Source organism: Danio aesculapii, chromosome 6 (genome assembly GCF_903798145.1).
Source record: "Danio aesculapii chromosome 6, fDanAes4.1, whole genome shotgun sequence".
In the NCBI taxonomy this organism is placed as follows: domain Eukaryota; kingdom Metazoa; phylum Chordata; class Actinopteri; order Cypriniformes; family Danionidae; genus Danio; species Danio aesculapii.
Genome location: NC_079440.1, coordinates 49,364,611 through 49,389,863, shown reverse-complemented (window position 1 = coordinate 49,389,863; position 25,253 = coordinate 49,364,611). Strand labels below are relative to the sequence as shown.

The following is a 25,253-nucleotide window of genomic DNA, read 5'->3' as shown; positions in this document are numbered from 1 at the left end:
AATGGCACTAGAAGTCTAATAAACCTGAAAAGATATAGCAACAAAATCTAATGCAGAACACAGCTTTTGGCCAAATTTGGGGCTTGTATAATTTTTTTTTATATGCCCAGATTATTAAAATATAATATTTAACATTTCTTTTATTCAAAAATAATATGTCTGATATGCATGAGGAGATATAGCATAAATCTTGAATGCAGAAGGCACATTTTGACCATATTTGGGCCTTGTAGCATGAGGAGGAGATTTGTTTGTTTTTGTTTGATTTCGTTTGTTTTCGAGGACAGAGTAGTATAACGGTTTGTTGGCTTTCCCAAGCCAACATATTTAATATACTACATACACTTACTACACGGTTAACGTTCAAATAAAGGCTAAGTTTAAGTTTAATTGCACAGAAGTATACAGAGGGCCCTAAAATATACCCAACACAACAAGGCGCAAGATGTGTTTGGCGCAATTTGTTGCCATTTTCAGACCAGCGCAAGCCTAATTTTCCCAATTTGCTCCACGTTGTTTAAATAGCAAATCCATTTGTAGCACTTTGTGGACTCATGGGCGTGCTGGTCTATAAAGAAGGTGTGTTAAGGTGCATTGTTGGCATGTTTCTATTCTGAGAAACTGAAATAGACTGCGCCGTTGACAAAGTAAAAGCTGGTCTAAAGTCCAGCACAGAGTGCGTTAGTTATGCACCTACAGTATGCAGGTTCAAACGCTTAATACTCACAGGATGTACAATTTATGGATTAAATTACAATTTAAGGATTAAAATGTTACAAAAAAATTATATTTACTACATAAATATAAAAAACACTGCATCATGCCTTCTTCATGTCCAGGCGCTTTTTCTTTAGTTTATTCATGACAACTTGCATTTATATTATAATGTTATTATTATTAGCAGTATTATTTATGATATGCATATTTATATTTGTTTTAATAAAAACAAGTTTAGATTTGTCCACCTGTCAGGTTTTGGAGATGTACAGTATGCACTCACCATATGGGGCATAAGAATAGGACGTGTGTTTAGATATACACTAAAAAATGGCTGTGATTTCAACGGTAAAAAACTGTGAAAATGCTACAGTAAAAATCCGTAGCCTGGTTAACAGTTTGTTACCTTACTATATACGGCGAATAACCATAAATTGACTTTCCCTGCATGGCACATCCCTTTTTATGATTTTTGTTGATGCTATTATGGATCTTATTAGTGATTTCCCCATCAGTTATGTACATTAGAGATTTATGTTGCATCTAATGTTGATAACCAATGTTTCATGACTTTAATGTTATGTGTGTAAAGTAGCTGTGTGAATGACACTGAGCACCTTCTATAGACTGATACACTTTTCTGCTTGTGGGATAATTTGTTTGTAATGAGCATTGGATCACTCTGTAACTTACTCATCACCACCTGCATATGTAACGTGTCTAACTATGTAAGATGTGTAGATGTTGGTAATTCAAAACACAGACACATTACCTCTATAAATTATTCAAATACGGTAGTTTACTGTAAAAATTTGAAATTACTTTTACAGTTTGTACCGTATTTTTAACGGTGAAATACTGGCAATCACAGCTGCCGGTTATTTATCATAAATTTTATGGATTTATTTTTTACAGTGTCACTTTTCTGAGCACACTCTTTTATTATTGTTCATGTTTTTTATTTGCAGGAAATTAGAACTGAATTTAGAAATAGTTTTGAAACAAATCTTTGTGCTTAAACTAAATTAAATATGTAGGCTAATGGATGTCTTTAGTGGAGTGTGTACAACACTGTTTTCTTATCAACTAAAGTAAAGGAGTAGAGCGTAAAAGTAAAGAGAAAGTAAAGAGGCCGAATGGAGGAGGCTCATTCTTTATCCTCGCTCAGATGATTTGTTAAACTGTTTTTTTCTGCTAGTGAATCATTCAGTTTTTCAACTTACAAAGTTCACTATAAGTAGCAAATGTAGCATGGCGCAACACAACTGACTCTTAAAGCGAATGTGAGATGAGACTATGATTGGTTTAATGCACGTTAAGCTCAAAACACACCCATAACTTATTAAGAGAATAAGCACAACCCTGGCGCTAAGCGTATTTTTCCGACCTTAAAATAGCAAAAGTGGATTCAGAAATGCCTTTAATACTTTTGTGCCATGCTCTTTAGACTTTGTGTCTAGATTGTTAAAATAGAGCCCATAATTGTTATTAGTATGTGGAACGTATGCAACAAGTACAAATGCTAAATAAAGTGTTACCAAAATATTTTTTTGTTTACATCAGTAAATGCGACGTGCTGCTTATTTTGCATTTGAAGAGCATGCTTTCACTTTCACAGCCAGCTATAATAAATGAAATGTAATAAATAAATGCTGAAACTTCAGCCGCATTCCAGGTACAACTGAAAATGTACATTTCATTGTGAGTTTATGTTATTGCACTAGCTAATAATAACAAATGAAACCTTATTGTAGAATATCACCTCAATGATAACATTAAAAAGCTGTAAAAATATAACTTTGCAATATAATAAAATATCATTAACTCATATTAAAGTTTTATGAAGGCTTTTAAACTCACATTTCTTCTGTTAAACATTCAGTGTTTTTATGTTATCAAGTGAAACACTACACAAGACAAATGCACTGTTCTGTTACTGTTCAGCGACTCTTCGTCATGCTCTGCAATTTCTGACTATGAACTAATTGTGTATACATTATGTATGGTTTGCTGCTCATAGCAAATGTAAACGAGTGCCTGCAGGTAATAACAATCAATCACTCATCAACAGGGAGCACACGATTCTTCACTTCAGGTCTTACGTACATAAAGTTCAGTGCACAATGTCATCCATTCGTCCTGCTGCCATTTGCAGAGCGAGCAGCAAGGCCATGGTGCAGTTTAATGAGAGGGTAATAAAACTGGCGACCCGCTGACCTTTGTCGTTCAGGACTCCAAGAGTATTAGACATCTTTCCCAACATCTAGCAGGAGAAATAATATTCTGCTGCTCATGACATCCAAGTCGTTTCAATGGCCATTCGGTGGTTTATGCGTTGGGTTCAATTTCAAGTACACATGCAGAGAATGTCAAAAAGATTGTAGTGAAACACAAGTCTCGACAAACCTACATGGATACGCTAATGCACACTACGCTTTTTACATCCAAAATGTTGCAGTAAACACATGCTGATAATTATGGAGGAGATAATATTTACGTTGTAAAACAAATGCCTGTTTTATCTAGCTGAAATGGGAGGAGTGCTCTTCTAACAGCTAAATGCAATCTTTGTATGATTGTAATCTAAAATATGAACACACTTATATAATGGGCCAGATTAGGCCAAATAATAATTGCATTTATTTTTGGAAATTACCTTTATTTGTTTATTTTTATAATAATGTGACATGGATTGCTGTACATGCAAAAATGCCATTAAAATAATATAATTATATATGTACTACGAGAGTGATATTGCGTTTATACAACAGTTTGCCTGCATAATTGTGTATATAAAAACGAAAATCAAACAGTCTCAAAAATACTTTAGTAAGAGGAACTGCTTTCTTTCACTGTTTAAACACATCTGCAGCTGATGTCAGAACAGCAGAAACCAATGCTACTTCACAAACGTCACTTTAGAGCAAGCATTTGAATGATTCTCTAGCATAATGTCTAAAGTGAAGACAAAACAGTTGATTTTGCTGACATTATAAGATTATAAGGCTCAACAGCATGAAATACCATCAGTCTACAGAGATTTCCCAGTATTTCTCTGTTGCAATCAGGAAATCCCATTAATTAACCTCGAAAAGCCAAAGCAACACTACCAGGGCACTATGGTATAAATATAACAATACACAATACAAAAGAGAGAGATCGGCTTAGAGTGTAACTTACCATTCTATAATGATTTCTTCAGCTGTAGTTTTAAACAAATACTGAAAAATGGCAGATTTTCTCCCTTATTATTATTATTACTATTATTATTATTATTACTATTGTGTGGTCTCTGTCACCATCTTGTGGTGGAACATCAACCATCTTTGCTCTGCTTAGTATAGCAGTCTGGCTGCCGATCATTGAATCTCCGTCATTTGGAATATAAAAACAATTAGCAATATCCCTTTAAATAGACTGCATAGTTGCTATCTATACAACTACGTTTTCACCTAAAAAATACATTATGTTGTCCAACAGCAGCAATATTTGTCAAACCATAGTCTGCTTGCCCCGCGTGTGGGTGGAGTAATACACAAGGGTGAAGAGGATGTCCGAGCGCTGAAATTACTTTTAATATCTCATGCCTATTAGCCAACCAGATTCGAGAACCAGACAGAACTGCTATATAAAAATATGATCATAATATTAGACTGATTTTGTAAACAATTTATTTTAATTCCAGCACAAAAAAAAATAAATTATATATATATTTTATTAATTTATTTTTATTTATTATTTTTTTATATAGATCATTTTAGATATTGTATTAAAATATATACAAGACATTTTAAATTGTTATTTTTTACAGTGTCACTTTTCTGAGCACACTCTTTTATTATTGTTCATGTTTTTTATTTGCAGGAAATTAGAACTGAATTTAGAAATAGTTTTGAAACAAATCTTTGTGCTTAAACTAAATTAAATATGTAGGCTAATGGATGTCTTTAGTGGAGTGTGTACAACACTGTTTTCTTATCAACTAAAGTAAAGGAGTAGAGCGTAAAAGTAAAGAGAAAGTAAAGAGGCCGAATGGAGGAGGCTCATTCTTTATCCTCGCTCAGATGATTTGTTAAACTGTTTTTTTCTGCTAGTGAATCATTCAGTTTTTCAACTTACAAAGTTCACTATAAGTAGCAAATGTAGCATGGCGCAACACAACTGACTCTTAAAGCGAATGTGAGATGAGACTATGATTGGTTTAAACAGTTGATTTCTGTCACCAGTGTGGTCTCTGTCACCATCTTGTGGTGGAACATCAACCATCTTTGCTCTGCTTAGTATAGCAGTCTGGCTGCCGATCATTGAATCTCCGTCATTTGGAATATAAAAACAATTAGCAATATCCCTTTAAATAGACTGCATAGTTGCTATCTATACAACTACGTTTTCACCTAAAAAATACATTATGTTGTCCAACAGCAGCAATATTTGTCAAACCATAGTCTGCTTGCCCCGCGTGTGGGTGGAGTAATACACAAGGGTGAAGAGGATGTCCGAGCGCTGAAATTACTTTTAATATCTCATGCCTATTAGCCAACCAGATTCGAGAACCAGACAGAACTGCTATATAAAAATATGATCATAATATTAGACTGATTTTGTAAACAATTTATTTTAATTCCAGCACAAAAAAAAAATAAATTATATATATATTTATTAATTTATTTTTATTTATTATTTTTTTATATAGATCATTTTAGATATTGTATTAAAATATATACAAGACATTTTAAATTGTCAAACTATTTTTGAAAGCTGTACTTTGGATATATATTTACAAACAGAATAACCAGGATGCGGGCTCTAAAGACTCCACCCTCTGCTGTAAAGGGGCGGGGAGCAGCAGCTTATTTGCATTTCAAGAGCATGTTTTTGCTTCCACACAAATAGCAGTTTCACAGCAAGCTATAATCACTGAAATATAATGAATGAATGAATGAATGAATGAATGAATGAATGAATGAATACACAAATAAATGCTGAAATAATACAACTGAAACTGGTACAACTGAAACTTTACATTTTCATTGTTTGTTATTGAATTAACTAATATTAACAAATGAAACCTAAGTGTAAAATGTTACCTCATTGATAACATTAAAAAGCTGTAATAATATATTATTTTTACAAGCATCTAGATGATCAGCAGTGCTTGCAATGGCAAATTCCAATCAGACAATTCTTGCTTGTTGTTTCCTTGTTCAGCTAAAAGTACATAAAATGCTTCATTTTATCAGACATAAAAATCACATTTGTGACAAGTAAAGACCATATCGCAAATTATATCTTTAAATTGCTTTGCTTCACAGGGAATTTCAAAACAGAAACATTAAACGTAGTTGTCACTACTGTGGTGATATTAATAAAAGTTTTTTATATGGAGTTTTCAGAACTATCCAGTCATGAACACGACATAAACACTGAAATCCAATTAATTTCCATTAACCCAATTAATACAGATATTGAAGTGTCAATAATAAACACGTCTCGGTTAAGATTGAGATGAAATCATGTTGAAAGTCATTTCATAACAGCAAGGTGCCAACAAGAATAAGATGTTCTTCCCACAAACCCTCCTTTAAACCAGGAGAACCTTCTTGTGGTCGAAGCCAAGGTTGAGTATATGAGAACAGCACACACACACACACACACACACACACACACACACACACACACACACACACACACATGACTCAAAGGATTTATTACCTTGGACAACTTGGAGGCAGCACTCAAATATCAGAAGAGGCCAGAGCACTTTGAAAGAAGCAAGAGAGGAGCACAGAGAACTGTGAACAGGTAGGGATTTTTTTGTTATTGTTGTTGTTGTGACAGAGCAGAGAGATGTGCAAGAAAAACAATGAAGCAATAAGTTTGTATTGCACCAAAGTTTCTCACACCACCCTGAGTACCTTGAAAAGACACTTGTATTTTGTAAGGGACACAAACTAAGTGGCGACTTTCGCACAGTTGGGTGCAGTGAACTATGCATGTACTTGACTTAATATAGCGCCTGTTGACTTTTTACAATGCAGAGCCGACAACCTCAGATTACTTAAAGTTCTCACACCAAAGACTTTAAACTCAGGGACTTTGGTTTAAAGACTAGCTTCTTGTTTATAGACTTACTTTATAGTGTGACATTGCTGGAGATGTTTTAGATGTCTTACAGTTACACTACAAAAAAAATCCTTTGAGCTGGTCTTCCCGATTTGGGTTTCAGTGTCTGGAATCTGCTAGTCAGGTGGCATGAAGTCAGATAAGAACAGTTGGAGGGATGAGTTCTAACTTTAGATACTGATATCATATCAAACAAAGCCAGGGTTTTGGATCAGTGGGTGGATATTACAAAGGTATGGTTGAAAGGTGTGTTATATTACATTGGTTTATCCAGGGGAAAAAAAAAATGTAAATAGTTGTTCATTTGTAGATCGCTCTGTAGTTTTTGGTTGAAACTACACTGTAAACACTTTACATTAAGTTATTAAGAATTAAGTTAACTTATTAGTTTTTTATAAATTTAGGTGGGTTGAACATAACAGTACCCCCCCCCCCCCCAAAAAAAAAAAAATCTCAAGAAAAGTGTTGTTTCAGCTCATTTTAAATAAGTAGTTTGAATAAACACTATTTTTGAGTGTAGGTGTGTAGGATATTACATTAAATGAAACATGTAATGGTAGTAAACAAAAGTAAAAATACGGTAGAAGCACAACACTCACTGATTATACTGTACATATCACAAAGTATAATCAGTGAGTGTTGTGCTTCTACCACATTCTTACATCTTTTTACCACAATTGATTGTTTCAAAGTAATTTCCTGCATACCTAGTTTCAACCAAAAACCCAATCACATTTCAATGTCCTTCTTGTTTTGCCCTAAAATTGACAATAAATAAATACACAAATTAAGTCATTTGCTAAACCAGTGGTATTTCCAATATCACATTTCCAGTATCTATTATTATTAAAGACATTTGCAGTATGGCACAAATACCAAAAATTTATTCAAATCTTGTCAACTTGCTGTGAATTACCTTTATTTTTTGCAAAACTCTCAAAAAGAACAATGCAATATAAAGCATTCATTTGATCAGATACAGAAAATGCAATTATGACCGAAATGTAGACCAGTACTTAAAAAGATACACTTTCTTTTGAATGATGAATATGAAAATGAAGTTGTTAGAAAACAGATAACCAATTTACAATAAATCACAATCAATTATCATTTTTAATGCAATTTACAATCAACTAAATTAATTAAATTAAACAAAAAATGTACAAAAATGTTAACAATCAATGTGTTATTCTGTTTTTTATCATTAATTTAAATCGTACAGTCATGTTAAGAGGTCCAACTTCTATCTAATAATACTGTAGATTATTTAACATTAAAATAAAATCAATCAATGCTTTACTATTATAATTGCTTATTTTATGTTAACTAATGAAATTTATAGTGTACATATGGAAAATAATTTAAAATATTTAGGGTTATTAAAATGTGACTTCGCAATAACTCATTGTGTTGGCATCCTCACTGGCTACAGAACATTTCCATCCAAATGTGCAAACTAAAAAATACATGTGCATAAAAAATGTGCCAAATAGAGCCTCATTTCCCATCCAATGAGTCAAAGAGAACAATATTGTAATTTCCTGATAAAGTGGAACCAATGGACCCTTTTCACAAGACTGTTATGATGCGTTTAATCATCAAATTCTTAAAAGTTTTTATTATTTCGATTTTTTAAAAATTGTATGAACATTTATATGCATTTATGAATGTATTATATCATCTTTGCGTCAAATTGCAAAAAAAAAACAAAAACAAAAAAAATAATTAAAAAAAAAATAATGACTGCTTATGCAAGGTGTTTCTAATGCAGCGTCTATGGGGCTGAGAGTAAATTTGACGTTATTCTCTCCTCTGGCAGCCGTCATCAGTTTCACACTATTTCTTTCCTTTTTCTGAAAGTCTTGATAACATCATAGTGGAGTTTATTTTATTATTTAAGCAAATAGGATTGTTAAAAAACTATTTGTTGTACTCTCCAATTCACAGCGCTCTAAGTTTAGCCAACTATGAAGCCCTCCACTACTGGGAGAACTCAGATATGTAAAAAGGCTCTATATTAAAATAAAAAAATATATATTTTCTGCAGTAGAAGAAGCCACTGTAGAACGTTTTTCTTATAATAAATTACTTGCACCTCATAGGATGACAACAAAATGCAATGAACACGCACTAGCTTTTTGAGGTGCGAGACACTTCCGTGGGTAATAATACCAACCCTCTATGATGATGTACTTTGGAATTTTGGAATGACCAAAACAACATTTCAGACATTTTGCATTGCAGTTGGTCTTCTGGTTTGGCCACTGCAGTCCCATCATGTTCATTTTTGTTATTACATAATCCATTAAAACAAAATCACATGATTTGTTGATGTGCACGCTGGAATATTATCAGTAAATGTGTTTGCATCATGGCCAACACAGGCTCATTCTGAAAACGTAGCCCTATATACATTTCTGGAGATCGCAAATTATGTAGCCAGAAGTACGTATGGCTGCATTTAGTTTTTAAAATGAATTGCTACTTTAGAAAACACTATTGGTTGGGTTTAAAAAAGTGAGTGGGCGGGTCAATCGGTGCTTTTGAAAACACTTTTGGTTGGGTTAAGGAAAGAAGGAGGGTGGGTCAGTCAGTCATTCAGTCAGTCAGTCGACTGGATTCACGAAAACAAAAAAGGCAAAAAACGTAGCTCCTGGGACATATTTGGTGAACTCCAGAAATGTATAGAGATTTTCAGAATGAGTGTGTGTCTCTAGTGTGTCATAGTCATTTGTGCTCATACATTTTTTCTCTGCACATTTTCAAAATGTATGTGCATCTTGCTCTTGTATTGCATTTTTAAAGCGCATATCCAAAATGTGCAGAAAAATATTTGCATGGAAACATACAGTAGCTACTGATGCATTACAAGTGCTGAAAGCCAGTCTAAACATTTTAAAGCTGTTCCTCAAATACAGAAGCAACAAATTGGCTCTGCAATTATTATTTAGCAGTGGTCAGTAGCAGCAGCATTATGTTAATTTCTCCTCAAACGTCTTCTGGGAGACACTGATTTCCATCCTGCACACCGAGAGGGTTAAGAGGTGCACGGGGACATTTGAGATCTCAGGAGAATTCGTCTGTCCACAGGAGCCATTTTAACTGGGCCAGGCTGACAGGACAGAAGAAGAGATTTTATCGCCAATCAGAGAAATAGGAGGGCGATAGACTGAGCGAAATTGGCTTTGCCTATTACCGCGGGTGATTTTCCTCACTTAAACACCCTGCGGAATCGCATCTTCTGTACTCTAAATAAAGTACTGACAAGCAGGCTGATTTATAACGTGGTCACTTCCTCACCTTAAACATGTGATGCTTCTATCCGAGACCTCAGAGTCTCATTGCCAGCCTTCCCTAAGAGGAAAAGCAGACTTAATGCTCCCATTCATATTGAGTTTGTGCGCCGTTAGAGAGACTTAGTTATGCGCTGGCGTGATTAGGCGATTGCTTAAAATAAGGTTTTCATCGTGACAGTTAAATACCACTATAAATGAGTCGATTTTGTAAAGCGAGTGTAATTTTAGATATTACAGATGCTGGGAAATATTGTGAAGGTCCCTAGGCATAGCTGGAATTTGAACGTGTGTCACCTTAATAATGCATTGTATGCTAATGATATGCACGCAATTACTCTCTAAGTGGCTTTTCTTGCTGAACTTCACCACATTGGAGGAAATGTAAATAACCAGCACTAACCGAGGGCTGTGCGAGGCTGCCATGATAGCCTATCATTTGACAAATGACTGTGTCCTACTAAACATGTCAGCAGGGCAATTCAGATAGAGGGGGAAAAAGGTTAGTGGTATAGTTTAAAACTTGAGCATGTCATTAGACTTGCTTTTCATATAGTAGTGTGAAGTGGTAGTTTACTCATGCACTGTTATTACTGCTATACAGCCCGGCTTGCCGCTGGCATGTAATTATGTTATGAAGCATGGCTTTGCTTTCCCAGCAGGATGAAAATGTCTTCTTTTATGCGGCAGGCTCTTCAGATTTGAGACACAGGTGTAAAAAACTCTGGAAACTACACTGATGCTACAGAACTTTGCACAATACACCTCTAATTTGTGAAGTAGGATGGGAATATAGCTTCTTTTAATCAGAGAATGCCCAAGATGGCCTTGCAATGAAGCATTTTCTCGTCCCCATATAAGCATGTGATGGTGCTGAGTGGTGTGAAGCTCAGGTTGCGTGTAAACTGAAGACCCTCGGCTTGGCAAGCTTCAGTGTTCAGTGATATTTCGCTTAGAAGGGTTGAAGAGCTTGTTTTTCAATATGAACAGAAGCCAAGGGCTGCAGGGGTCGTATTTTAAAAAAAAAAGAGTCCGGGGTGTTTCGATAATTCGTCATTCTGAATATCTTGTGATGCAATCGAAGAATGTGTTATAATGCATCTCAAATAGCAGCCAGATTGTACATTAGTGACCCATACTGTACCCTGACTTATTGTACCACTGAGTTTGACTGACCCTGCCTTTACCTCTTTACATTTTATTTGTTCAGTTATACACCAGTCAGAAACTATTTGCTGTATTTCCACTTATAAACTGGAATATTAACCTGCAAACCTAATAGCTAATAGCCTCCGGCTGCCAGAGTCGAGGCCACAATCAATCAATGCAATCTGAAGGAGGACACACATATTGAATAGCCTCTGCTCGGGTTTATTTCTGATTTCATGGCTACTTTAACCGTCTCCAATAATGGTTTGTAGCTTAAAAGGGCACACATTTACGAAAACAAATATAAAGAAATTTTCATATATTCATGCTTTATTTCTCTTTATTGAGATTGATCATTTCAATTTTCCACTACATACAGAGTTTCTGCAGGTCTCAGCAAGTTAAATTTAAGACTTTAAGACTATTATGAATAAAATTTTAGTTTTCATTTCATAGAGTTCTATGAATGGCCCAGTTGGAAGAGATTTTTATTTGCATTATCAAATTATAATTATTTTTTTAGAACTTAATAAATGTGAAAATATAGTAATAATAATTTAATAATTAAAAAATTAGATAGCTAGCAAAATATTTTAAATATTGTGTCAAAACAAGCAAGCTCTAGTTGTATACATACACGTTTTTTCAATTAAAAACTGAAAAATTAAAACTATAAAATATATAATAAACTAAATGTATGCACAACAATCTGTCCAGGTCAGCTTCTTTTGCAGTAAACACATGGAGAACTTAAAAAAAAAAGTTATGGTAAGGAAAATAATAAAACTATTATGGTAAACAGAGTTAAAAATCACATTCTTAAATAAAAAGTTAAACGTTTTATTGAGATGGATTGTTGGTGATTGGATAGGTGTTGGCCAGATTGGGTAGCTATACATGAAAAATTGAAAATTAATCAAGATTTAAGCCCTACAACACAATATTTCAGAAAATTTAAGACTTTAAGGCCTAAAACTTTGTTTTTGAGATAAGACATTACAACATTTTCAGACCCTGCAGATACCCTGTACATACAGTAAGCGTTCTTTAGCATTCCTCGATTTTCTGAGAACCTTCCAGAACACTATCAATGGATAGATATATCATGAAATAAAACAAAATGTTTATAGGTTTTATAATGAGCTTATTAGTTCAGAAAGTGTGTTTTTTCTCATACCAAGTGCAAATGTGACATTGATTTTATACAGCATATTTTATTTACAGACAAAACACATGTTTTTGCTTTTGCTTTGTCAAAAAAAAAACTTAAAAGAGAAAGTGTCCTTGTTCCTAACAATTAGGTTATATGTCCATAAATAATGTCACTATATGTTTCCATCCAGAGATGCAAATAAAATTTAAGCGCATAACTGGAATATTGCATATAAGACGTGCGAATAAAGCAGCGTTTCCATCCAATGAGTAACAGAGACTAAAATCGCCAGTTCCTGATTAACTGGCAGCAAATATCAACAGTAAAAACGGAATTTGCTCCGGTAGGAGAAGCTGCGTCAATCTTTTCTTTATTTAATAAATTACTTGTGCCTCAGAAGGCGATGCTGACACGCACATTTTCAAAATTTATTCGCATTTTGGTGTTTCCATCAAGGATGTAAACAAAGCTACTTTGTTAAAGAAACCAATAGTATCTGGATGCAGCCTTGGCTGTGATTGCATATCCCAGTGATGCAATGTCAGACACAATGCCCTCAATGGAGCTAGTGACATCACTCTGCATCCAGACTCATCTCAAAGAAACTGATCATTTTTATGAATTGGTTAAAAATAAAACTCGCTTATTAAGAGAGTGTCTTCCAGCCACATACTGGAAGTTTGCTTAATATTTGACCAATTGTTTTTATTAATTTCATATTTCTACATTAAAATAATTTATTTCTTAACATTGTGTTAATATGTGCATGTCATCTCTGAGCTGCAAATTAAATATAAATATTTGATAATAATTTTAGTAGTTATGCAGTCATTAAATATTACAATAAATGTAAAAATAGTGTCTAGCTGGTTTTACATTAACTATAATTTAACTTTAATTATTAATTCTGACATCATTTTTATTAAAGGTAAGGTCCAATTGTAAACTAGATGTCATACAAACGAAGGAAAACTAACCCTTTTGTTTGATGTTTTTATGCTCTCTGAACAAAGCAAATTGTGATTGGCCCAAACTATATTTACTCTTGCTTAAAATCATCCACATGTTATTTAGTCTGGGTCCATCGTGTTCTATTTTATGTCATTTTGCCCACAACTTTTGAAGGATGGGATGATATCGCACAACCTGTGCATTCTGGCATTCACCTAAATTGTCTGTTTATACTAAGATACATTTGAGCCAAAACAGCAGATTTGTTTAGACTGGAGTTAAAATCCAAAACATATTCACCTGAATATCTTAGTGAAAATCAGAGAACGTGTAATAGCATTTCTCACATAGTTTTGTTTTTCCAGACAGATTTTACATTAAACATCAAGTGGAATTGAACATTAAATCGAAAGGAAATTGAGTTTTTTCACAAATCTTGACTTTTGATTACACTCAACACAAAATAAACTGTGATTGACACAATGTTTAACGCTCACTTAAAGTAATACATTTAGTTTAATCTGGGTAAATCTTGTTTTACCGCAAGCCATTTTTGTCCCAATTTTTTTGAGAATAGGCTGATTATACACAACCTGCAAATTTTGGCAATCATGTAATGTGGTTGCTTCTGCTACAGGACAGAACAATTTGTGCCAAAACTGAAAACCAGTTTGAACTCACAGGTGTTCAACAGCTAAAAAAAAAAAAAAGAAAAATATTAAAAGCTCCATTAAAAGCTTACATGGTTGTTAATTGGGTTATCCGATAGAATCTTAAGGTTACTTAAAGACCTGAAACCCATTTTTGATTCACGACCTGCCAGTTATCCATGGTATGACAGATAGGACAACTTTGCAGCAGTACTAAAATAAAAATGTAAAAAGTTAATAATAATAATAATAATAATAATAATAATAATAAAATAATAATAACTTACCCATAGTCACCCATAAGTTTCTGAAGAGCACAAATGAAGATACAAGTAGGCATGGCTAACCATCGCCATTTTGTTGCATACTGACCGGGGGTGACCAAATAAGGGCAAAGAGGTGGAGCACGAGCGGAGCTGCAGATGCCTGCTAGCATTTTGCTTAGACGGGCTTTTCTTTGGGAGAATTGCTTTACACTTCATTACCTGCGACTAGTTTGTGTTCAATAAAGTAAAGTGCTTAGACGATTTTGCATTGGCATACAATTCACCGGAAACAATTAACCCAGGTTACTGGCAAATTAAATATACCCTATTAAGTATACCCTATTAAGTACACAGCATGCCATATTATCTGATAATTGTAGGAACTAATTCCAAAAGGCAACTGACTGTGTAAAGCCACATAAAACAAAACAAAAATACGATGTAAATGTCAAGCTCAGGGCAAGATGAAGTTACAGCGACCAGCGAGACCTAGCTGTCACTCAAGTGACCACGCCCTTGAGTATACAGACTTAACTAAACTTAATATAAACTAAACGAATAAGTTATATAAAAAAAAAACTCACAGTGGTCATGAAGGGTAATATTAGCTTTATGCACCAAACCATCCTTTGTACCAGGCTGTAAACAAGTTTTTATCAGCTGTAAAATTGGCCAATTTAGCATTGAAGTCAGTGAACATCTGGAGCCAGCCCCCAAAGGAGAGTCGAGGAATTGCAGTTTCAGTTACTTCCGTATTGCTTCACGAGGGGGAGTGGGATGTTGCCACTTGCACACCACACTCCATCTGATTGGTGGTGATATAGCCAATTATGATATGGGGATGGTTTGGGGACCATGATGGACAGAGGCCAGTGGGCAAATTTGGCCAGGATGCTGGAGTTAAACCCCTACTCTTTTTCGAAGGACATCCTGGGATTTTCAATTGGGATTAACATCTCATCCAAAACATAGATAATTCATCAACAACAAAACGTAAACAACATCGATTAATTTTAATTATTGATTAAACTAATTATTAACAAATTTATTAATTAATTCATAAAACATATGCTGTTCTTTTAAAATATAACCATTTTTTATAATGAATAAGACAATACACCATGCACTAATGCTAATTTAAGCAACTTATTATCACATTATGTGCATAAATTAACACTATTCTAAATGAATGCATGCTTTTCATTCCATGATGCCTTAAGCAAATGAAATGAACTTTATTGTATAGTGAAACTTGACTTAATTATACGGTGCATGCTTTCTCTTGTTCATCCTGACACTGATAATAATAATAAGCAAAATTTGCATTACCGTTCTAACCAGTAATAACCCGCCATGGTTTTATTCTCTATGATGCAACCAATTGAAATAATAGTTGTCAGCTTTTACGCCAAGAGATATGACAAGCCAAACCATGCATAATGATGTGTGCAATGAATCACATGCATGTTGAAAGATGACACTCAAATGTCAGATTTCAGCAGCTTATGATCCACAAAACGCTTGCATTTATATCCCATTATGCTGTGTGCAGTGTCTATAAGAGGCCAATCAGTGTGCTATTGTGTATGGAATGTGCCACTCGGTCAGATGACTGATGTCGCACAGAATGCAATTTCAAAGAGTTATTTATGAAAAAAAAAAAAAAGATGGCCACTGCATAAAACAAGCTGCTTGGTTTTGGCTCTGAGATGAGATTGAGAATACCATTAGCTGGAGTCAGCGACAAGAGAGGGACAAGAGTCATCGAGAGCCCTAGACTACTAGATCATTCCAAATAAACAAGCTCGGTGCAAAACCTACTCCACTGCCTACCTAGGCTCCATTTCACCTTGATCCGTCAAAATCATTTTTTCAGCCAGAAAGGAATCATGTAATGCATTGCGATGAGGCAAAAAAATAAAATATTCTCAATCTTAAGCATATTTTATTCAATGCTGAAATATACTGATGGAAACACAGTATTTTCTTAAAACAAAATAGGCAATGTATTGCATCTGTTTGTTATATTTTGAAGAAAACAAAAAAGGCGATGCAGTGGCGCAGTAGGTAGTGCTGTCGCCTCACAGCAAGAAGGTCGCTGGTTTGAACCTCGGCTGGGTCAATTTGCATGTTCTTCTTCATTCATTCATTTTCTTTTCAGCTTAGTCCCTTTATTAATCTGGGCTCACCACAGCGGAATGAACCGCCAACTTATCCAGCATTTGTTTTTTGCAGTGGATGCCCTTCCAGCTGCAACCCATAACTGGGAAACACATACACACTTATTCACACACACATACACTATGGACAATTTAGCCTTCCCAATTCACCTGTACCGCATGTCTTTGGACTGTGGGGTAAACCAGAGCACCCGGAGGAAACCCACGCGAAGGCAGGGAGAACATGCAAACTCCACACAGAAACGCCAACTGACCCAGCCGAGGCTCGAACCAGCGACCTTCTTGCTGTGAGGCGACAGCACTACCTACTGCGCCACTGCCTCGCCCAATGTAAATACATTAAACTTTAATTTTACAAAGGCCTACTGTCTCTGAAAAAAAGATTCTAGATTTTATTTATATTAGATATTAAATAAATTTTTTTTAGATATTAAATTATTTTAGATATTTTTTAGATATTGTTTTTATTGTTTAAAAATAATAAACTATGGATGAGTTTTAAACTATAAGAGAATAGTGCTAAACAGCTGTGTGTGTATGGAATATCCTGTTGCAAAACATGGCGAAAAGACATGATGGTAATAGTTTAATTGCGGTGTTTACGTGAGTGTACTGCACTTCAATAATGCCACTAAAATCAGCATACTCCACAAGTCTTAATCCGATTCTGTTTAGTTTGATTATGACTTAAGCTAGGATTAAGTTCATCAAAAATCACTGTTTACGTGGTAGACTCTTAATCAGAGTATGGTCTTAATCATATTAAAATTGGATTATTGCTGTCCATGTAAACGCACTCAGTGTTACTCTGGCACATGTGTATATCAAGTGCTTGTGCATACGTGCAATCAAAACTTACTGAATAAAATGCATGCATATGACATCACAGTTTTTACAAATTTATATTTGTGTAGTTTATCACTGTCTGTCATTGTAATGAACAGCCAAAATTCATAAAAATGAGTTTGTTTAAAAAAAAAAAGTAACTTACAAGGCTTCAGATACAATCCTGATATACAGCAGGTGACATTGACATTCAAGTGTGCACACTTGTATTCAAAAACTGCAAGCCACCTTGTCACAATTTCTTTAAAAAACACTGTGCACCTCAGAACCATTTGTCAAGCATTTAGAACATCACAAATGGATGCATATATCCAGCCTGACACCCATATGTAGGCAGCAGACAGCACGTTTGCTTTTGGAACAAAGCTAAAAATCTTGAACACATGCTCACTAAAATACTTCCAGCTCATCTGGCTGAAAGCCAATACGATTCCATGCTGGAGACAGTCAAATCCAAACATGTCAAAATCCCATATTAGCGCTAGGCTAGCATACTAGTGAGAACACACTGACTGGATCTGAACTGTATATGTGAGTGGATTTGAAAAGATGAATGACTAGAGCCGCAGAGGTTTTGCTGACTAGGCCCAAAGCCTCTCTAATGGAACATAATGCACCGCACTGTCACACTGCATCACATCTCAGCAGATGGGATAACTGTCGGCCTACTTTGCCCCATCCCTTTCACCTGAATTGCTCTTTTCCATAAACCGTTAGGTCTTAATGGAGTATTTAAGTTAGTCGGACCAATTTTCAGGAGTCTGCTTAATGAGGACAAATGCTCACTGATTGACTTGTTAAAATGAGTCTTGTATTGTGAAAACATCTATATCCAAATGTTTAATAAGAGCGAAATTGAATTGACCTTTCATATTGGTTTTCTTGCACCCAGAGATACTTCTGAATCCTTGAGCCACCGGACTGCATCAAGATGATGAAAAAAGCCAAGGTTTTAGATCCAACTGCTGCCGGGCAAGGCGGTAAGAATAATATAATTGTGCTCTCTCCCATATGGCAGGCTGACACCGGCAACAAACCTTATCCAACAGCTCTATTACTGAATTACCGAAACAACAAATCCAGCCATGTTCTCCATGAAGACCTGCTAGTACAAAAACATGATGGTGGTGGCGGTGGGAAGGGGTTGTTTTGTAATTCTTTCTTTCTTTTTTTCCCTCCTTAATGGTCACTTTTCCCAGAGGATGCAATTTAGCTAATCAGTTTTCATTGTATTCATAATGATGAGAGTATGGCAATGGAATTCGACACACTTCATAGGACATGAGTCTCATTTAGAGAAGTTATCCCACAGTAAGCGTCGGCGTTAAAATGCAACGGCGGATTTTCTAGATAAAATCTAATGACCTCCTCTCCACGGCAAAGTGAATAATATATCTGTCCCTGAGGAGTTAGATAGCGAGATAAAAGCAAGCGCTGAATCCAACGTAGCCACACAAATTTATTTAAACTCGCGAATGATCAAACAGCTGGTTAAAGTCGTAGGTTGTGGTTTTGGAAACTGGCCGGTTGTGTACAAGATGCAAATGAAGAGGAGGCTGTGAATGTGGCTTATGCAATCAGAGGCTTCATCAATGCCTTGTGTGCCCTTCATCTGGAAGCCTGCTAAACCACCCAACAAGAATTCGCTGTCATTCAGCTTGGGTTTCTTTCAATCGTGTAACCATGGATGCGAGGAAAAACCATCAACTGACCCAAATGTGAAGTGCCTGTGCTGTGAAGGACAGTAAATAGAGCCAGAAAAGAGGAGGAGGAGGAGGAGGAATGCACCAAGCTGGAATCAAACCTGGATTCATTTTAGGAAAAAAATACACCCTCTTAACATTTAATTTCTTTATTTTTGTTTTGTTTAATTTATATTATTTCATTTGCTTTGAGGTGGGGATTTATTTTATCTCGTTTATCGCATTTACTTCATTTTTATTTTCATGTTATTTATGAACCCCTCCTTCTTTATGATCACGGGTGAAGATATCCTAATTATAGGACATAAAAAAAATGTCCTTATTTATAAAGTTTGTCTCATTTATGCCTGTTTCACACTGCATACATTATATCTAAAAAAAAAAAAGCAAATGCTATGAGAAAATATATACAGTTAAAATTAAAATTATTGGCCCTCCTATAAATTATTTTTAAAAAATATTTTCCAAATGATGTTTAAAGGTGCTGTATGTAAGTTTTTGACTCTTCTAAAGCATAAAAATACCGTAATATGTTTGCAGATATATTAAAAAAAAAAAAAACATGCTAATGTGAATATTCTTGTTTATTTGAAAAACATTGCTGAGGTCAGATATTATACTTTGAAAATACGAGTTACATGCCAGAATGTCTGTCTTTGTTTTGGTTCTTTTAACCCACCAACTACAACTTTAGCCAATTATATTTCAGCATTCAGGGTTGCCTTCATGGAACACATCGTATTTCATAACTCATCGTATTTCACATCGTAGTCGGGAAGGCTTTCAAAGTATGCGTCCTTGACCGAAATGTGACCTCCGGTGGACAGTAGCAGACTCCGAAATGAGACGCAGATTCAGAGTTCCACATTAGGTGGTTATTAATTAACAAATAATATGAATATTACAAGCGTAAACATTAGTTGAGCAGGTTACAATGTAACCTCGTGTCCAAACAACACGCTACATGATGAGATTTGCAGTGATAAACAATTTGGCTGTTTGCACCAGACGAAAAATGGCGGAAATGTAAATAGCCATTTAGAAGCACAGAAAAGTGCAGTTACTTCACTCCAATAGAATAATAATGTTTATAATCTAATAATACATATTAAGCCTCTTTAACATTGTTAAATGTACATGCTGAATCACTGATATGTGTTGGCTTGCTCTGAGTCACAGTTCTAAAGTTCAATTTCGAATGGTTTATTTTATTTTCAAGATCTGAGGTGAACTATCTGCTGCTGCTTTCAGTAGTATGGCAATAAATGTCATCTGAAATGGCATTCAAACTCACATTATTAGCATTTAACACAGAATAAAGCACATGAGGTGTACCTGAGCTTATCATTGTTAGTTTATCCTGTTGTTCATCTGCAACAAATAGAATGTTCCTTCTATTGCGTGCCGTTGCTTTTATATCCACTTGTCAAGTGTAACGTCACACAATGTGGCTTACGGGTGAAAGCGATATATCAAACTTTATGGGGAGACTCAACAAATGGCTATAATAAACGTTTACAAATCGCTGTCATACTTTCGAAAATCCAGATCGCTATATATATATATATATATATATATATATATATATATATATATATATATATATATATATATATATATATATATATATATATATATATATATATTTATTTATCAAATATCCGATGACCAGAAAGTGATTGTTTTTTTTTATAAATTGTTAATTTTTTTTTGTCCAGAAACTGTTGTGTACACCATGATTTTATATAAAATTCACTTTAATGTGTGATATGACTAAAAAGGGATCATAAACTAATTTTGTCCTAATTCAAATGAATAGCGGCTTGGAGCCGGAAACAGTATTCTATGTCACCAACACGTCATGACTTAACAAGCTGATAGAACACAATTTAAATCTGTTGGTCCTCAATCTGGCAACCTGTGCTTGCCTTTGTTTTGATCCAGAAATGCAATACCTGGTTCAACCACTAGGTGTCAAACTTACATACTGCACCTTTAACAGAGCAAGGAATGTTTCACAGTATTTACGATAATATTTTTTTACTGGAGAAAATCTTATTTGTTTTATTTTGGATAGAATAAAAGCAGTTTTTAAAATTTTAAACCCCTTTTAAGGGCAAAATTATTAGCCACTTTAAGCTATATTTTTTTCAATAGTCTACAGAACAAACCATCGTTATACAACAACTTGCCTAATTACCCTAACCTGCCTAGTTAACCTAATTAACCTAGTTAAGCACTTTAAGCTGTATAGAAGTGTCTTGAAAAATATCTAGTAAAATGTTATTTACTGTCATCATGGCAAAGATAAAATAAATCAGTTATTAGAAATAAGTTATTAAAACTATTATGTTTAGAAATGTGTCTTCTTTCCGTTAAATAGAAATGAGTGAAAAAATATACAGAGGGGCTAATAATTCAGGAGGGCTAATAATTCTGTATATGCTTAGAAACATATAATATAAAATAATATATGTTCACACAAAACTTATACAGCAACTAGATAAACACAGCAGTCATATCACTAGTCCTAAATGCAACTGAATGCTAACCAACAAAGCATTTTAGGTCTGCTGTCTGGCCTATAATCTTTGACCACTAAGAAAAAGAATCACTTTAATGTTGGAGCGAGGAAACACAAGACACACAAAATGCAATGTATTTTTCTACCAGCATCAGCAGCAAGGATGCTTGGTGCTACAACAGAAAAACATAAACTATCTATCATGCTTACGACCTTAATAAAATATTAAACTTACCATCGATTGCTATTTTCTCTGCAATTTCTTGCCACCGAGCTTCTCTTTTTTGTCAATGTTTTGTAGTCCTTCTGCAGACTTTTTGTTCTCAGACACCAGTGTCAACAAACACTCGACATCCATTGTTTTCCAGAACGCTTTTATTCGACATCCACACTAGTTTTCAAAACAGCTTTCTGAGCCACCAGTTTTCTAGTTTCACCCTTTTGTGAAACAGAAAAGGCTCCATGAACATGATCTGAAGCTCAAATCTAATCGGATGGTTCATTTTATCTTATGATGAAGGGAAAAAATGACACACTGGTAGTAAAAAAAAGAAAGAAAAAAACTACAATTGTTGGATTGCACATTCAAATCAGTTAAAGTTAAAGATTAAAGTACAGACTACCAGGCCTGAAGCCGAGGGGGGTTCGGGTAGTTTGAAAGACCCCTCACTAACAAGGGTGCAGAATTTGCAATGCCATCATAAATAGTAAAAATAATAAATCAATAAAGGCTTTAAGACCAAGCAGAATCCCATGTTGGTTGTCGCTTCGATGTGACTGCAGCTAATCAGTTTTGACCAATGCAGACAACTGAATACAATCTTACATAAACAACACATGGCAAGCAACACGTTGATATTAACAAATAATCATATTAGATTACAAACAACCCAACAAGTTGTTTAGCATGTGTGCATCATTGCTATTATGTTTAAACATGTAATATTTTTCCTGAGGCGATTTAAACCAAAATACACAATGACACTCTAACAAACATATGTTCAATGATAAGGAATATGGTTGGGACTGACTTTGAAGGAATAAATAATGTGAGGAAAGCTCCTTTATAGTGCACTGGACAAGTCTGAACAAGTTCAACCTACACATGCACAAGGCAGGCAGTTCTGTACAATTACATAATCTATCGGCTTAAAGATATCGGCCTAATTTTGATGTCGGATCGATAACGATAACATTAAAAATAGCATTTATTGGCCGATATTGATATAGCTGCCAATATATCGTGTATGCCTAGTTATAGATGACCAGAAAGCTAAGGTCAAAACATGGGAGATTTGTGATTTGGGCAGAATTTAACCATAATAGAGTGAAAGACTATCATCTGCTTGTCTTTTTAAGGTCTGTGACATTGAACTGACTTTAAAGCATTGTGCATAAAGAACTTGAATAAAGATTAATTGTATTTAAATAATTTCTATGATGAAGACTATGCACTGTTATTTTATGTTTGTTTATGAAATTTCCGTACCCGAATGCTGTCAGACTGTCCGCAAAAATCCAGCTGTGCAAGAAAACATACAATCTGACAAAAAAGAAGCCATCTTTCGTTACTGTATTGTTTTTAAATAGCCAAAACATTTTACAAGTAACTTTTATTGTAAATCTTGGACCTTATTCTCAAAACAAAAACAAAAAAAGACCAATAAAATATGTGAAGCACCAAAAGTGGCCCGTATTTAAATACTTACTTGGCTATTGTTGTTATACATGAATTTTCAAATGTACTGTTTTACAAGGGAGGCAAGAAAAAAATCACGAAGCTCTATATCATTATTATTATTGTTGTTGTTGTTATTATTATTATTATTATTATTATTATTATTAGACCATAATTTTTTATATAAAAATGTAAAAATTCCAGATTAGATAATAAATATATAAATATAAATGTTTGTATTTTAAAAATAATTTTATAGAAAATAATTAAATAGAAAATGAGGCGTACATCTGCAAAAAGGTTCAATTTTTGAGAAAAACGAATCACCTCTTTCACCAGGCTGGCTACAGGCCTGACAACAATGCTACCAAAACTATTTTCTTCATTCACACAGATCCACAATGCTGTATTAGAGGAATAAACCACCAAAAATCATTATTGTCATCTTTTACTCACACTTCAATTGTTTCAAACCTTTATGAGTTCTTTCTTCTGTTATACACAAAAGAAAATGTTTTGATAAAAGCTGAAAATCTCTAACCATTGACTTCCATAGCATTCCATAAGAGTCGATGGCTACAGGTTTTTAGCTTTCTTCAAAATATCTTCTTTTGTGTCCAACACAAGAAAGAAACTCGTAAAGGTTTGGAGCCACTTGAGGGTGAGTAAACAGTTTTTCAATTTTGGGAGAACTATCCCATTAAGCAGGCCAGGCCAATAGCTGATGACATCATTTTTAAAGAAGCACTATGTCCCTGAACACATACACAGATAGAACATGTAATATGCATGTGAACATCACCACAGTTTTTGAACAGAGATGATTAGCAATATTGTTTTAAAAATGCACTTATGGTGCATTTGCATCACACTGTTTTCAACCAAAAATGGGAAAAGTCCAAGTGTTTGTAAACAATACTATTATCACCTCCATGTAAATCACTAAAACAAATATTTGTGAAAAAATTCATATGAGCATTAAGCTTTTATTGTGAGTTTATAGGCATGGCAGAGTACTTGACAACCAAAACAACAATGATAGACGACAGGACTGCGTTTGTGTGGAGAGAAATGTGTACTGGTGTGTTCATGTCATTTACAATAATAAAAAAAAATTATATATATACAAGTATATATATATATATATATATATATATATATATATATATATATATATATATATATATATATATATATACATATATATATATATATATATATACATATATATATATATATATATACATATATATATATATATATATATATATATATATATATATATATATATATATATATATATATATATATATATATATATATACATATATACATATATATATACATATATATACATATATATATATATATATATATATATATATATACATACATACATACAAGTATATATATATACACAAGTAGTTTGAACAGTGAAGAATACATGCATAAAACCAACCCAGGCTCAGTCTGATTGCATACCTCTATATACATTTCTGGAGAGCACCAAGTATGTCCCAGGAGCTACTTTTTTTCTCTCTCAGTTTTTGTTTTCACAACTCTACCAGAGGACGCTGTGTCACTTTTTTAGATCTCAAAATTCCTGCTTTTCTTGCATAAATCCACCAGAGGTCGCTGTTGACTGACTGACTGACTGACTGACAGTAAGTAAGAAAGAAAGAAAGATGTATTTATATAGCGCATTTATCGTGTATGGCCATACACACAAAGCACTTCATAATCATGAGTGGGTCTCTCCAAACCACCACCAGTGTGCAGCATCCACTTGGATGATGCGACGGCAGCCACAGGACAACGGCGCCAATGCGCTCACCACACACCGGCTATAGGGGAGTGGAGAGACAGTGATAGAGCCAATTCAGTAGATGGTGATGATTGGGAGGCCAGTAAGGGCCGATGGAGGAAATTTGGCCAGGACACCGGGGTTACACCCCTACTCTTTTACGAGAAGTGCCACGGGATATTTAATGACCATAGGGAGTCAAGACCTCGGTTTAAT

At 34.4% G+C, this 25,253-nt stretch overlaps 1 pseudogene; it reads left to right on the top strand.

Annotated features, from left to right (window-relative positions):
• Window positions 1-6,409: 6,409 nt before the first annotated feature.
• The window catches only part of LOC130231253 (immunoglobulin-like and fibronectin type III domain-containing protein 1), a 60,506-nt pseudogene continuing 41,662 nt past the window's right edge, over window positions 6,410-25,253 (top strand).